This window comes from Pantherophis guttatus, chromosome 2, assembly GCF_059756535.1.
Source record: "Pantherophis guttatus breed Tessera chromosome 2, ASM5975653v1, whole genome shotgun sequence".
NCBI lineage: Eukaryota > Metazoa > Chordata > Lepidosauria > Squamata > Colubridae > Pantherophis > Pantherophis guttatus.
This window is the reverse complement of record NC_142064.1, coordinates 137,904,819-137,919,450: the sequence shown is the minus strand read 5'-3', so window position 1 is coordinate 137,919,450 and position 14,632 is coordinate 137,904,819. Positions and strand designations below refer to the sequence as shown.

At 44.1% G+C, this 14,632-nt stretch overlaps 1 protein-coding gene across 10 annotated transcripts in view; it reads left to right on the top strand.

The window, feature by feature from the left end:
- The window catches only part of RNF41 (ring finger protein 41), a 46,548-nt gene that overhangs the window by 7,428 nt on the left and 24,488 nt on the right, over positions 1-14,632 (top strand). Inside the window, exons 1-3 of one of the 10 annotated variants that reach the window (XM_060688894.2) lie at positions 1,365-1,502; positions 12,825-12,920; positions 14,186-14,381. The exons of 1 other annotated variant lie outside the window; for it this stretch is intronic. The gene's annotated coding sequence lies outside the window, so the exon portion shown is untranslated. Of the gene's footprint in view, positions 1-1,077; positions 1,503-8,851; positions 8,993-9,738; positions 10,154-12,824; positions 12,921-14,185; positions 14,382-14,632 lie in introns of those variants that run through there. 8 more of the 10 variants (XM_087886908.1, XM_060688890.2, XM_087886911.1 and 5 more) reach the window with 8 other exon arrangements.

Below are 14,632 nucleotides of genomic sequence, written 5' to 3'. Positions count from 1 at the left end.
GGGGAAAAAGATACTGGAAACATGGAGACTGCTTGGAAAGATGGTTTAATGGTGGACAGGATCACATGGTTTGAGTTCCTGAACAGAAAAAGGGCGAGACACAGTGAATCCCCGGGTTTTATGCCCTCTCTGGCTTTGAACTTCCTGGGGCCCAGAAAGAATATCCTGATTGGTTGTCAGACTCCCAGGGGGTGGGGGTCTTAGCTAGCCTTGCTGGCTGATGTAATCTTCCCAGGTGATGAGTTTCTGTTGCTAGATGGGTCCTATTGTGTTGCAGATGATGGTCCAGTGACAAAGATTGAGTTTCTGCCTCTGGCCCCTTAACAAAGGGTGGGGGCAGAAAGATAGGAGCTGCTTCGTCCTTAAAACATGCTTCTCCATTTCTCATCCAGGAAAACATAATATTCTGCCTTTTTAATATTTCCCAAAATATTTAATTCCTCTAGGAAAGGGGTGGGTGCTAACTTCCTACACAGGTATACAAAGACATGATATATCATACATATATGTTGCAGGAAACAATTAGCAAGTTTCTACTAATTATAGTATTTCAGTATATCTATTTCCTTACAATGCAATACGTAAATCCAGTCATAAGAGATAGCAAAAAAAAAAAAAATTAACTGTACATTTTAACAGACTGCACATATCATTTAAAGGGGTAAAGAAGGCTGGACAAAGGCTGCATTTTTTTTTATTTCGGTGGAACTTTAGGGAAACCTGAAGTAAGAATCACAGAAGAACTGGAAATGCCCTTCTTCCTTGTCAGAACAAAGAATGTTGAACACCCACCCACCCCCGTTTTAGAGCTCAAGAGCTACTCTAGCAAAGATAATTGTTAGATTTAGTTTTGCAAATATACACCTCTGTTTTTCTGCCTTTGTGCAGGAATGTTGATTTGCACTGGCCTTTAACCCGGTTTTCTCTTTTTTTGAAAAAAAAAAAACCCAACCACCAGCATTACTGGAAGATCAGGTAACGTGATGATGTCTCGGGAAGAGGGCTCGTGAAGTGCGATGATTGATTGTGTGAATGCAACACATGTTTGGAGCGCCTGGGGAAATCACACCCCATCCCAAACCCTTCCCCGTAAAGGAGGCAGCAACACAATAGGCAAGGAGGTTGGCAAGCTTCCCCCCCCCGCTTCGCGCTAGATCAGAAGATCCTCCTCTGAGCTCTTTGTTTGGCTTAGCGCGAGGAGAGGAGCGAACCCTGCCCGTCTGCCAGCAAAAAGCAACCATAAAAACCACCCCTTTGGCCCGGTGGCTAGAGCGGCCCGGATTTAACCCTGCTCCAGCGTTTCCTGCTGCCCGAGGAGGGTGGATTCCCTGCATCCGTATTGAGGTTGGTGTGTTTCCGGTGGCAGTCTGGGAGGTGGGGGATGATGGAGGGGAGAACGGCAGCGTGGCGGCCAGTGCCTAGAAGGGAGACCAAAGAGGTCCATGACTGTGGCTTGGATGCGAATGGGGAGAAAAGGCGCTGCAGAGCTGGGCTCGCCTCCGGTGGGGAGCGCTGAGCACTTGTTTTTGGGGTGGGGGGTGACTGGGGAGGGGGTGGCTGCACGGAGGGGCTCAGAGGCGGACATGCCTGGCAGACGGGCAGGGGACAAGTCGGTGGGTTGGTGCCGAGAGACGCTTGCGCTGGAAAACGGGTGGGCGACGTGCGACAGACCGTGCAGCTCTCTCTCCCTCCGTTTTGGTGAAAGGACGGCGGTGGCGGGGAGGTGTTTTGTTCCGAGAACGAGCGGCAGAGGGTTGCTCGGCGAAAGAAAAGGGGAAAGGCTCCCTGGAAAGCCAGAGTAGCAAAGAGGTGGAGGGAATTCCCTTCTAGCCTCAGAATTCCCCGACAGTCGCTTTTTTTCTTTTTTTTTCCTTCTTTAGCCCAGCCTACCTTGTAGGGTTGTTGTTACGGGGTTAGACTAGGAAAGGCAGCCTCTCTCTCTCCTGCTTTCGAGCTCCCGGAGGAAAAAGTAAGAGCTTTCCCTTCTTAAATTCAAAACTCCCGGCTGGGAGATTACTTCGAAATGATTGGAGGTCAGCTGCTTGAGAGCAGAATTAGTTTATTGTTTATAGGAAGGCAGGCAAGAAACAAATACAAGCACAGGGTTCCGAGTCTAGCCTGTTTGAACTGTAAGAGTAACCCTTTTTTATATCCTAAAACGTCTTTTGATTTTCTATGTGACCCTTTAAAGTCTTTTGAAATTCTTTTGATTTGGCATGTGAATCCTTCGATTTGTGTGTGTGATTGTTTTATGGTGTTGAAATCCTGTTTTTGTTTGTGATTGGGTTCTCCCTATAATTATTCAGCTTGCTATTTCTGTGTTTTCTCCTTTTTCTCATGTGTTTAAATTACTTTAGCTTGATTTCTGCTCCTTTTTGGGTGTTTGTTTTTCTTTCCTGTGTCCCATATCTGTTTGGATGTTGCAGGCCCCTGTAATTTTGTCCTTCCTTTCTTGTGGAAAACAGGGTGGCTTCAGCTTCTTAATGGCCCATTGATAAAGGTGGGGGCTGAAACTCTGCCTGAGTTTCTGCTTATTTCTTTTAGGGGAATTTCCCTGCTCTTTTAATATTGAGTTTCTCATATCATCCAACAATCTCTCTCTCTCTTTTTTTTCTATGAGGTTTTCCTCATTATCCCCATCATCTAGAGTGGTATCCAGATATACCTGGTATTCCTGGTTAATTTGGATCATCATGAAAGCTGCCTGCTTTCCTGAGGTGCTTGATTTTGGTGGGGGAGGACTACAAGCTCTTAAGCAACTGAGACAAGGCGGAATGCATTGACAGAAGCAACACATAAGGGCTCCCAAAGCACAGACAGTGACAATGGTAGAAATGAGGATTTTTAGCCAATGGAAGTCTGGTAACCATGAGAGAAGCCAAGAAAAATCTAAGAATGACTGATCATAGCCAATATTTTGGGCCAGCTCCTTCAATTGATGGATGTCCTTCTCCACAAGTCCAGAAGTTTCATTAATTTTTTTTTTATGCAGGACATACCCCTAAACTCCTCGCAGCCATAATTATGTTTCTATGGCCGCTCTGTTCTCCAGGGTAGCCGCTCTGACTTGTTTCATTTCTCTGTTGAGGGCATCCAGGGCATGGGAAGTCGAATTTAAACTTTTGGCTAGGGTACATGCCAGGCTATTCAGGTTTATGGAATTCCTTACTGCTAGCCCTGGCACTCCCACTAGTGATACTGCAAATGCAACATATTCAGTTGTTGTGAGCAAGGAGACTTTTGAATCACAGTCTGATTCTAAAGTATGGAAAGCTCTTCTGTGTCGCTTCCACAAGGACGGCATAAGCATTGCCAACCTTCCTAGGGTGCAGCCCCCACCCCACCCCCGTGGCATTTGCAGGAAGATATGAGAAAGCTTTTAGGCCACATAGGAAGAACCATCCTGAGGGCTATAGGAGAATGGGATGGTTTCTGTGGATTGCATTTGAGATCTGTGTTATTTCAATCAGTGGGGTTTTTTTTTTTAGGTTGGCATCCTGTGAGGTTAAAGCATTGTTCAGAGGTCAAAGATGGTAGGGTAGGTGTCAGGGAGGTGAAAGTCCTTAAGCCTAGTGTAGTTAAAGATGTTATGTGGTCTAGATGCTACTCCCATTAAGCATGTGGTCAATATGTAGACAAAAGTTAGTGGTGTTGAGTACTTCCCTTGCTAGATATTCCCATATGTTTCCTTTTTCTGGAAAAAACGCTTGGTTCCAGGAGTGCTGTCACACATGTTACAAATAGTATACAGTATAAGCTGCACAATATGTTTATGCTGAATTTCCTGTTTCCCATGGTCGAACCCTCCCTACTCCCTCTATCCCCCCTCTTTTTTTTTCTTTTTTTTAAAAGCAATCTTAACAAGGAAGAGGAAAAACAATAGCAATAAAAGGCAATAATAACAATGAAGTCCAGAGTCCTGTTCTCTACTCTAAGTGTAGGGGGGGGGGGGAGAGAACAGAAATTGGATGAGGTAGAAGTGAGGGGGGGGATCTTACAGTCCAACGTCCTAAAAAAAATATCTATAGTTCAATGTCCTGTAGTCCAGTGGTTGTACATAGGGTGTTTTCAGGTTCTGTGGTATCAAAGAATGCTGCTAGTGACCATTGATCTGTTTCAAGATCTGGTATGAGCTTGATGGGTGAGACTGTTTGTACTGGTGCAGAGCTGTGGTCTATAACTGCTGGTTTGGCATGTGTCCAATGGATCCAGGAATCTCTCTCTGCCATTTTGATAGCTGTTTGTGTGGTTAACAAGACTTGGTAGGGTCCCATCCACCTGGGTTGTAGTGGTGATGTTCTGGTGAAGAATTTTATCCACACCCAATGTCCTGGTTCAAAGGGATGCAGGGCTTCTTCCAAGGGCAAGGTCTGCGTTAGAGTACTCTGTGTCCACAGGGTCTGTAATATCTTGTGAAGGGCTGAAAGATAAGTACAAAGAACCATATCCCCCTTATCTAAACTTAGGGAGTGGGGATCCAGGCCTTGTAATGTGTCTGGGGGGCGACCAAAGAGGATTTCGAAAGGGGAGATTCCTATATCTCTTCTTGGTCTGGTTCTAATATAAAAGAGGGCGATTGGAAGCACTTGTGGCCAAGAGAGGTGGGTTTCTTGACATAGCTTGCCCAAAAGGGTCTTTACCGCCCAATGACCTCTCTCTCCTTGATAACCATTTACCCTTGGTAGCTGTATATAATCCATTTGTACTCTTTCGAAGGGCGTTTGTGCCCAGGGTCTCCCTCCCTCATGGATTGCTTTCCTGGACGTGGTGTTATTTGCCTGACAAGTTTTATAGATGCTAGCTACCCTTGTTGCTTCACTATAGGCTCCAGGTGCATACCATACTCTCCTTACAGCATTTACCATGGCTTGTGTCCCACAATGCCCTTTGGTGTGTAACCTTTGGCAAATCAATCTAAGGAGGCGGCGTGGAGCTATGGGTCTGCCATCTGGGACTCTCCAAAATCCTCTTCAAAGACTGCCCCTAATTTTTGTTCCCATTGCTCAGCTTCTCCTTTATCTAGAAATTCTGTGTATTATAATTCAGGGTTTATCATTAGGGCTGGAGCCATGAGGTTATGAGGCAGAGGTTCTGGTGCTATCCATTTGGCCGTTTCATCCGCATATCTGTTTCCTTTCGTCACTGTGGAGTCATCCTTTTGATGGGCCCTACAATGAATGACTGCCAAGGCTTTTGGTAATTGTATGGCTTCCAATAATTGAACCACTAGGTTTGCATGTATGATCTGTTGGCCAGCTGATGTTTAAAAACCTCGTTGTTTCCACAAGGCACCTGTCGCATGGCATCCCCAAAAGCATATTTAGAATCAGTATATATGTTGGTAGACTGACCCTTTGCAGTTTCACAGGCTTTTGTTAAAGCTACAAGCTCAGCTGCTTGAGCGCTGTGGGAGGGAGGGAGAGGGGATGCCCAGACGATTTCATAGAGGTCTGCCTTCAGGATTTGAGAGAATAGAGTAGGGGACTCGATATAGCCTTGTGGCAAGCGAGTCCAGGTGTATTGTTGATCTTCCCAGGTAAAAGCAAAGAGATATTGGGATACCTGGTCTACCAGGATGCTGAAGAAGGCTGAGCACAAGTCTATAACTGTAAAATACATAGCCGAAGCTGGAACTTCGGTTATTATAGTTGCAGGGTTTGGTACTATAGGGGCACGTGGCATCACATGGTTGTTCAAATCCTGTACAAATCTGAAGATGGGGTTTCCTTCATTATCTACCTTTCCCTTCTTAACTGGAAAGATTGGGGTGTTGCAGGGAGATGTACATTTCTTAAGGACTCCCTGTTCCAGATAAGCCTTTATCAGTTTCCTTATAGGTTGAATTGCCTCAGCTGGAATTTTGTATTGGGGAACACATGGAGGTGGTCCTTTCTTTACCTGAATGGTGACTGGGTTTGCCCCTTTTAATAATCCCACCTCCGTTGCATCCCAGCCCCACAGAGAGGATGGCAAGATGTTTAGATCCACATGAAGCCCTGTGTTATTTGTGGCCAGCAGATGGGTGTCTTTTCCTGGAATGTTTAACGTAAGGCCCCCCTTTCCACATTTTATGGTGGCTCCCATTCTGCATAAGAGGAGGGAGAGTGGGGATTGGGGACAGATTGTAAAAGAGGGTTTTAAAGAGAACGGTCCCAATTCTACTTGTGGATTCCACAGGAATGATTTTTCCTCCAACTCCCATTATTATGATTTTTCCTCCAACTCCCATTATTGTCTCGAGCTCCTGGAATCAATGAGCCTTTATATGGGGTCTCTATAATTAATGATGAGGTAGCTCCAGTATCAACCAGGCAGTCATATTTCTTTCCCCCTATGATCAGGGAAATAATGGTTTCCCCTTCCGGGCCATTCCTTAAGGGAATTGCGAGCCCAGTGAAGGTAGCTGTGTATTCAGTGAGTTCATTTTCATGTTCTAGTCAGGAAAATTGTGCCTCCCTTCCCCTTCCCTGCCCCCATCGAGATCTATCACTATCTCTATTGTGGTGGAATGTATCATCTTGGGAAAAAGGGGCTGTAGGAGGCTCGCGATGCTGGTTATATCTCTGCTCACCTTGGTGATGTGAATTATTGCTTGGCATGGGGCCTCTAGGTGAATCTTGGGGCTGGCCACGAAATGAAGTCTGTTTACAATATTGGCCAAAATGCCCTCCTTTCCCATGTCAATGTGAAACATAACATAACATAACATAACATAACATAACATAACATAACATAACATAACATAACATAACATAACATAACATAACATAACATAACATAACATAACATAACATAACATATGTTGGCACCCATCTTGGGGCCATCCTTCCTGTCTACATTTCCAGCACCCCTGCCTCATCCCAGCAGTCCTGTGTCGAACTTGTCTGGCATTATGGTACATGGCAGCAAAAACTTTTAGTTCTTCATGTCTCTCTATCTTCCTCTTTCTATCTTTTTCTTCCTCTTTTAATTTATCCCTTTGGTATATACAAAGTTTGCAATCCTGCGCAACTCCACTATTTCCAATGTAGGCCTATTAGATACAATACGGTGGAAATGTTCCCTGATGTCACTACTAGCCTGGTCCACGAAGGCTGAGGCTAAAATTCTCTGGTCCTTTTGGCAGCTTGGGTTTAGGAGGGCATATGTCACAGCTGCCTCTGAGAGACGAACCCAAAAGGGTCAGGATTTTCTTTTTCCCTTTGGGTTGTCTTTTGAAATTCTGACCAGTTGTGAGGCTTTTTCTATTTCTTCTAGGGCATCCATTAGATTGCTTTTTGCCCTTTTGTAATCCCTCCAGTGATTGGCATCATTGTAATCCCATTCAGGCTGCTGGGTTGGCCATGCAACTCTTGTCTGGGCAGCCTGTCCTGGAATAGGTGATTGGTTGGCTATTTGTGCTGTTTTCTCAAATAGTTTTAATAGTTCATCCTGAGTTAGGAAAACTTGTAGCAACTGATTCATGTCTTACCAGGATGGGTTGTGGCTTTCTATTATAGATTTCAGGGTTCGGATTACTGCCTGAGGGTCTGCCCTGAATGTTGGAGTGTCTTTTTTACAAATAACAAGGTCTGAAGCAGAGAAGGGCGTATGTGTCAGAATGTAATTGTATTCGCCTCTTGCTCTTCCTGATACTGGTTTGCTCAGCAGGGGAGCCGTTATGTTTTTCCCTCAGTTATTCCTGCCTCAGTTTTCCCTTCCAGAAAATGGATTTCTGCTTTAGCTTGATCTTTCCATATAGTTAGGTCTTTGGTTAGTTTAGCCCAGCAATACCAGTAGGGTATTTGGCTGGGCTTAATTCGGGGTCTAAGTGCTTTTAAAATTTTAAAGTCAAAAGTACCGCTGTCAGGCCAAATTTGTCTTCCAGTGTCATCCCTTAGCAAGGCCCTTTTTTTTTACATATCTTCTTCACTTTTCTCTTTTTCAATCTAAAGGGGTATCTACCACCCTCGAGCTGCAACTTCCCATGTTTCCCCTTCCGATGTGGGGTTTCACACTTTGGTTCAGCCGGGCGACACGTCAGTTTTCAGGAAAAAGACCTGGAGAGAACGCCGGTTCCCTTACAGCGTATGCCTACCTCTTCTTGTTAGGGAATTCTCCGCCACTGGTTTTCAGACCCCTCTAAAAAACGGAAATCTGGGAGGACCTGCTGCCCCCAACACAGACGAGTATGGGGCCCCTCCTACAACTTCACAACTTCACAACTTCACAATTACCTATCTATCTAACTAACTAACTTCACACTGTCTGAAAAATCCTGGGGTTTGCTCTGGGATACACTGGAGTTCCCTTTATTTGTTTTGAGGTTTTTCCTTTTTCCTTTCTTTTATTAACCTCTTCTCTCTTCATAGCCCGTTCAGTTTTTCCTTGCGTTCCTCAGAAGGTCCCACACTCTGTGATTCCCCCTTGCTTTCCCAATCCTGCCGGTCACTGCTCTTTCGAACTAGCAGCAGGGTGGGGGGCGGCTAGAGATCAACGGAGGAGGTGGGATCCAGCTGTTTTCCATCCAGCTGTTTTCCACAGGTAAAACCCACATACACACACACACCTTTCCTCTCTCACTTCCACTCCCCACAGAGTTCCAGCGTTTTAAATTTAAAGCGGTACTCACCTGCTTTCAAGCAGCTGTTGAGTGCAAAGCTCAAGGACTCCCTTTACTACCTGATGCCTCCGGGGAAGGGTCCGTAGATATTTTCCCTGGACAAAGAAGGTCCATGCCCGGCTGGGTTTTGATCTCTGGGCCCTGTCCAGTGGCTTGGTTGGCTGGGAGGCCATTTGGGTCGCCAACTGTTGGAAGGAAAAAGAAGCCTTTCCCTTTAATGATTGTTGGAAGGCAGAGCTTTCCCTTCTTAAATTCAAAACTCCCGGCTGGGAGATTACTTCGAAATGATTGGAGGTCAGCTGCTTGAGAGCAGAATTAGTTTATTGTTTATAGGAAGGCAGGCAAGAAACAAATACAAGCACAGGGTTCCGAGTCTAGCCTGTTTGAACTGTAAGAGTAACCCTTTTTTATATCCTAAAACGTCTTTTGATTTTCTATGTGACCCTTTAAAGTCTTTTGAAATTCTTTTGATTTGGCATGTGAATCCTTCGATTTGTGTGTGTGATTGTTTTATGGTGTTGAAATCCTGTTTTTGTTTGTGATTGGGTTCTCCCTATAATTATTCAGCTTGCTATTTCTGTGTTTTCTCCTTTTTCTCATGTGTTTAAATTACTTTAGCTTGATTTCTGCTCCTTTTTGGGTGTTTGTTTTTCTTTCCTGTGTCCCATATCTGTTTGGATGTTGCAGGCCCCTGTAATTTTGTCCTTCCTTTCTTGTGGAAAACAGGGTGGCTTCAGCTTCTTAATGGCCCATTGATAAAGGTGGGGGCTGAAACTCTGCCTGAGTTTCTGCTTATTTCTTTTAGGGGAATTTCCCTGCTCTTTTAATATTGAGTTTCTCATATCTTCCAACAAGAGCTCAAGGGCTACTCAAGCAAAGACAATCGTTAGATTTAGTTTTGCAAATATATACCTCTGTTTTTCTGCCTTTGTGCAGGAATGTTGATTTGCACTGGCCGTTAACCCAGTTTTCTCTTTTTTTAAAAAAAAAACACAACCACCAGCATTACTGGAAGATCAGGTAACGTGATGATGTCTCGGGAAGAGGGCTCGTGAAGTGCGATGATCAATTGTGTGAATGCAAGGCATGTTTGGAGCGCCTGGGGAAATCACACCCCATCTCAAACCCTTCCCCGTAAAGGAGGCAGCAACACAATAGGCAAGCAGGCTGGCAAGCCTCCCCCCCCCCCCCGCTTCGCGCTAGATCAGAAGATCCTCCTCTGAGCTCTTTGTTTGGCTTAGCGCGAGGAGAGGAGCGAACCCTGCCCGTCTGCCAGCAAAAAGCAACCATAAAAACCACCCCTTTGGCTTGGTGGCTAGAGCGGCCCGGATTTAACCCTGCTCCAGCGTTTCCTGCTGCCCGAGGAGGGTGGATTCCCTGCATCCGTATTGAGGTTGGCGTGTTTCCGGTGGCAGTCTGGGAGGTGGGGGATGATGGAGGGGAGAACGGAGGCGCAGCGGCCGGTGCCTAGAAGGGAGACGAAAAAGGTCCGTGACTGTGGCTTGGATGCGAATGGGGAGAAAAGGCACTGCAGGGCTGGGCTCGCCTCCGGTGGGGAGCGCTGAGCGCTTGTTTTTGGGGCGGGGGTGTGTGTGTGTGACTGTGCGGAGGGGCTCAGAGGTGGACACGCCTGGCAGACGGGCAGGGGGCAAGTCGGTGGGTCGGTGCCGAGAGACGCTTGCGCTGGGAAAGGGCGGCGGGTGACAGGACCGTGCAGCTCTCTCTCCCTCCGTTTTGGTGGAAGGACGGCGGTGGTGGGGAGGCATTTTGTTCCGAGAATGGGCGGCAGAGGGTTGCTCGGCGAGAGAAAAGGGGAAAGGCTCCCTGGAAAGCCAGAGTAGCAAAGAAGTGGAAGGAATTCCCGTCCAGCCTCAGAATTCCCCGACAGTCGCTTTTTTTCTTTTTTTTCTTTTTCTTTTCTTTTTTTCTTCTTTAGCCCGGCCTACCTCGTAGGGTTGTTGTTACGGGGTTAGTCTAGGAAAGGCAGCCTCTCTCTCTCCCGCTTTTGAGCTCCCGGAGGAAAAAGTAAGGGATGTTCATCTGGTAGGACAACCACCTGTGCAATTTGGTGAGACGATCTGCGAAGCATCAAGCCATGTAAAGCGTGGGATTGCTTTTCTTCTCACCCCCTCTTTCGTGCACAGGCTGAATCTAAAGCAGAAAGCTCTGTTTTGCTGTAGAAAAGAGAAGGCACATTTAAAATAAAATTTAAAAAAAAGTAAATAAAATCAAACCTTCCAGAACTTATAACTCCAGCTCTGTTTTGTCCTCCGACGTATTTCTTTTTTTAATGATACGTGGTTATCTTTTTAACTATAACCAGAAAGTCCTGATGTACCGAGATAAATGTTGCCCTGCCTCCTGTTACAGTCTAACTGGTCATTTTTAAAAATTTATCAACTTTATATGCCAACTCATTGGTATGTCAACTCTGGACAACTTAACAAACAGTAAAAAGATAAATATAGAAACCTTTTTTTTAAAAAAAAAAATCTAGATAAGAAACTAGATCCAATGAGACAGACGGCGCAGGGATGAGATCTAACCCCATCCACCACCTTCAGCAGGGAGCCAGAAGGGTGGGAGTAGTTTGCACCTCTGGATCACAGTGGAAAAGGCTCTTCTTGATCCCACCCTTTAGCAGATGGCATCTGCACCTGGTCCGTTCCACTGGAGCTAATGGGGCAAGCTAGGTCCATTGGGGTGAGATAATTCCACAGATACCCTGGATGTATGCCATTATAGGGCCTTAAATGTAATACCTTGAATTGGACCCAAAAGCAAACTGGCACACAGGCATGTAATGTAACAGCAATCTTACATGTGCCACCATAGGGCCCCCAGAACCCTCTACACAGCTGCATTCTACACCAGCTGTAGCTTCTGAATAATCTTCAAGGATAGCTTCATGTAGAGCACATTGCAACAATCTAACTGAGACGGGTGGGTTCTAATTTTTTTTACTACCGGTTCTGTGGGCGTGGCTTGTTTTGTGGGTGTGGCTTGGAGGTCATGTGACTAGGTGGGCGTGGCTAGCTGGTCAGAGTCATTTCTGGAAGGTCCTCGCACTTACGACCAGTCCTTGCACTTACGACCCGACTCATTTGTTTGCTTTTAACACTGATCAGCTGTAGGACGGTCCTTTGAAGCCCCGCGGCAAGAGTTTAAACAGTTTTTTTTCCTCTAGTCATCAGCTGGGACTCAGGAGGCAGCAATAGATTGGGGGTGGGACCAAATAAAAGGTAAGAATAACGTGGGTGGGAGCGCGGGGGGGAAGAACCGGTTCGGTGACGTCATATCGTCACCGCTACCGGCTCGGCCGAACCAGACAGAACCGGGAGGAACCCACCACTGAACTGAGAGACTAGCAGGGCAGGAGTAACTATGCTCAGGAGGCCCTCACAATTCCGATACAGGCGCAACTGGTGTGAACATGAAGTTGTGCAAAGGCCCTTCTAGCCACAGTTACTATCTGCATTTGAGCCTTAATAAACTAAACTTAATAAACTAAACTTGTTCTTCGGCAAAATGGTACAATTGAATGAGATTTGGGAGTAGCCGGTGGGTTATTTCCAAGACACGTGTAGTTGGGCTGGTGAAGAAAGTGTGGGGCTTAGGAGCTAAGGTAAAAAACAGTAGGACCATATTTTTCCTGGCAAGATTCTTGCAAAATTTACTTGCAAAATTTTAGAAAAGCTCCTTACGTGAAGATGTAAAAAAGGTGAACTGGACCTCTATCAGGGAGGGGAATAGAAGATCAGTCTACCATTTTGAGTTCTTTTCAAAAAGGGAATAAATATATCAGCATTTTGGTTAGTGAATTGTAGTTAACAGTATGTTGCCTTGAAAGTTAGTCTTTAGATTAGAGATTGAAGCTTGCATAGAATAAAATTAGCATACTTGAAGCGAAACAGGCTTTGGTTATGTTTAGGTTGTATTAGCGAAAATGTGCCAATACTGCCCTTGTTAGTAAGAATTGTTGTCATGTTAGAACAATGACTGAGGCTGACAGCCTAATCTATTCTGTGTTAAATAAATAAAACGGATGGATGGAAATGAAAGAATACAGAAAAGGTTGGTGGGTGGCCTATGGATGAGAATGATGGCTGTTTAGAAAGTTTAGAAAATCTGTTTGGAATATGCATTGTAGTCATATGTGCCCATAGCAAAGGAATAAATAGAAATAAAAAGCATGATTGGTTTTTATTGTTTTTGATGAAAGACTGAGAGGATTAGTGAAGGCTGCAGTGATGAGAAGTCTTGAATGTAGGACATCCAGTATTTGAGTCAAGACTGGATCTCAAGAAAAAACTGACAGGTAAGAAACGGGAATGAAAGTATGAGTCCTATATGAAAAAGTGTTCGAAGATTCGTCTTCCAACAGAATAAATGGAAATTGAGCATAGAGTAAGAGAATGTTGAGGGAAAAAAAGATATCAAGAGATATAGTGAACGATGCTGGTGTAATTAGTTTTAATAATCTTCCCTTTTTGTTATGTCACGCCTTAATTTCTTGGAGTTAGGTTTTCTTATTACCCTGTTTCCCCCAAAATAAGACATCCCCTGATAATAAGCCTAATCATGCTTTTGAGCGCATGGCAATAAGGCCAAGTGCTTATTTCAGGGTTCAAAAAAATATAAAACAGGGTCTTATTTTCGGGCAAACACAGTATTTCTCTATGCTCTGTATAGTGTTGCTTACCCAGAAAGGGAATAATGTGATGTAATAATAATGTGCGTACATATGACTGTACAATTCTATAGTTTTCAGTTTAAATACTGCTTTTTATTTTTTAGCAGAATGACCTCCAAAGAGATTAGAGTATTTAATAATAGGACAAAGCAACCTACATAGAATGAAATCATTACTAATGAAAGAGATTAGCAGTGTTTTGGGGGAGAAGATAGTTTGGTAATTGAAATGTGTTTGCAAATAATCCAACACATTGAAGCCAGTTTCAGCTTAATAATAATCATATTTGTGATAAGTTAATCATCATGGTGGTTTCTTGCTGATGTTTCATGGTTGCAGGTTTTTAGGAAGGAAACTGATTAGATTTGGAAAAATGGAATAGATTTGGGGAAAAGAGAAACAACTCTCATCTATATCCAAAGGCTGACAGAGAGGATCATCCTTAAGTTAATACTGCCTTCCAGATCCAGATGACCTAAGAAATTAGAGCCAAGATGAACTACCAACAAAAAAAAACTATTAGCATTTTTCATAAATGTGTCAATTCAAGATCTGGATTTGAATGAACACATGAATTCTAAAAAACAGTATTACCCTGATTTGATGTTTGGATGGTGTAGGCTAGGGGGAGGTATAGTAAATTTTTTAGAGAAAAAGTATTACGGTAGGGGGCTGCTCAGTGGTTAAGATGTTTTTGAAATGAGCTTTGATGATATTGAGGGAATTACAGACAAGTAAAGAAGAGCAATTGAAGGCTGAAAATCAAGAGAGAGATTGAAGCCTCTCTTTTGTGGGGATTATTTCAATAGCCATCTTGAAGAATCCAAATAAATTATATTGTGAGGATTGAGTATTCTTGGCAGGTGTTTCTGTTTTCCTTCCATTCTAAGGTCCTGGAGGTTGAATTTCTGTTGAATAACAGAGTGCTGTGGGGGTGGTTTGGAAAATTAAGTTAAGGAGCAGCTGAAGGAATAATGCTTGGACATGTATGGTGAACTGAAACAGTGAAGTGGCAAAAAAGTATTTAAGAGCCTTTTTGATGAAACAACATCTGAGGAAGAATCTTGTAGCAACAAGATGCTTAAGGTGGGTAACAATTTTGGTAAAGTATAGCAGATAATCTGGAGAGCATTTCTTCTAAAATTTCAAGGCATGTTCATACTTCAGTTTAGGAGCCTATGTTAGCAAAGAACAAATCTTGTTTATGAGAGTAAAGCAGGTTGTTGCTACTTTTGTTCAGTTGTGCAGTTTATAGCCAAGGAAATGTTTTTTAGGCCCAGGCTATTTTCCAAACCAAAGAAACAAGATCATATTTCATATAATAAGATTCTGGTTGC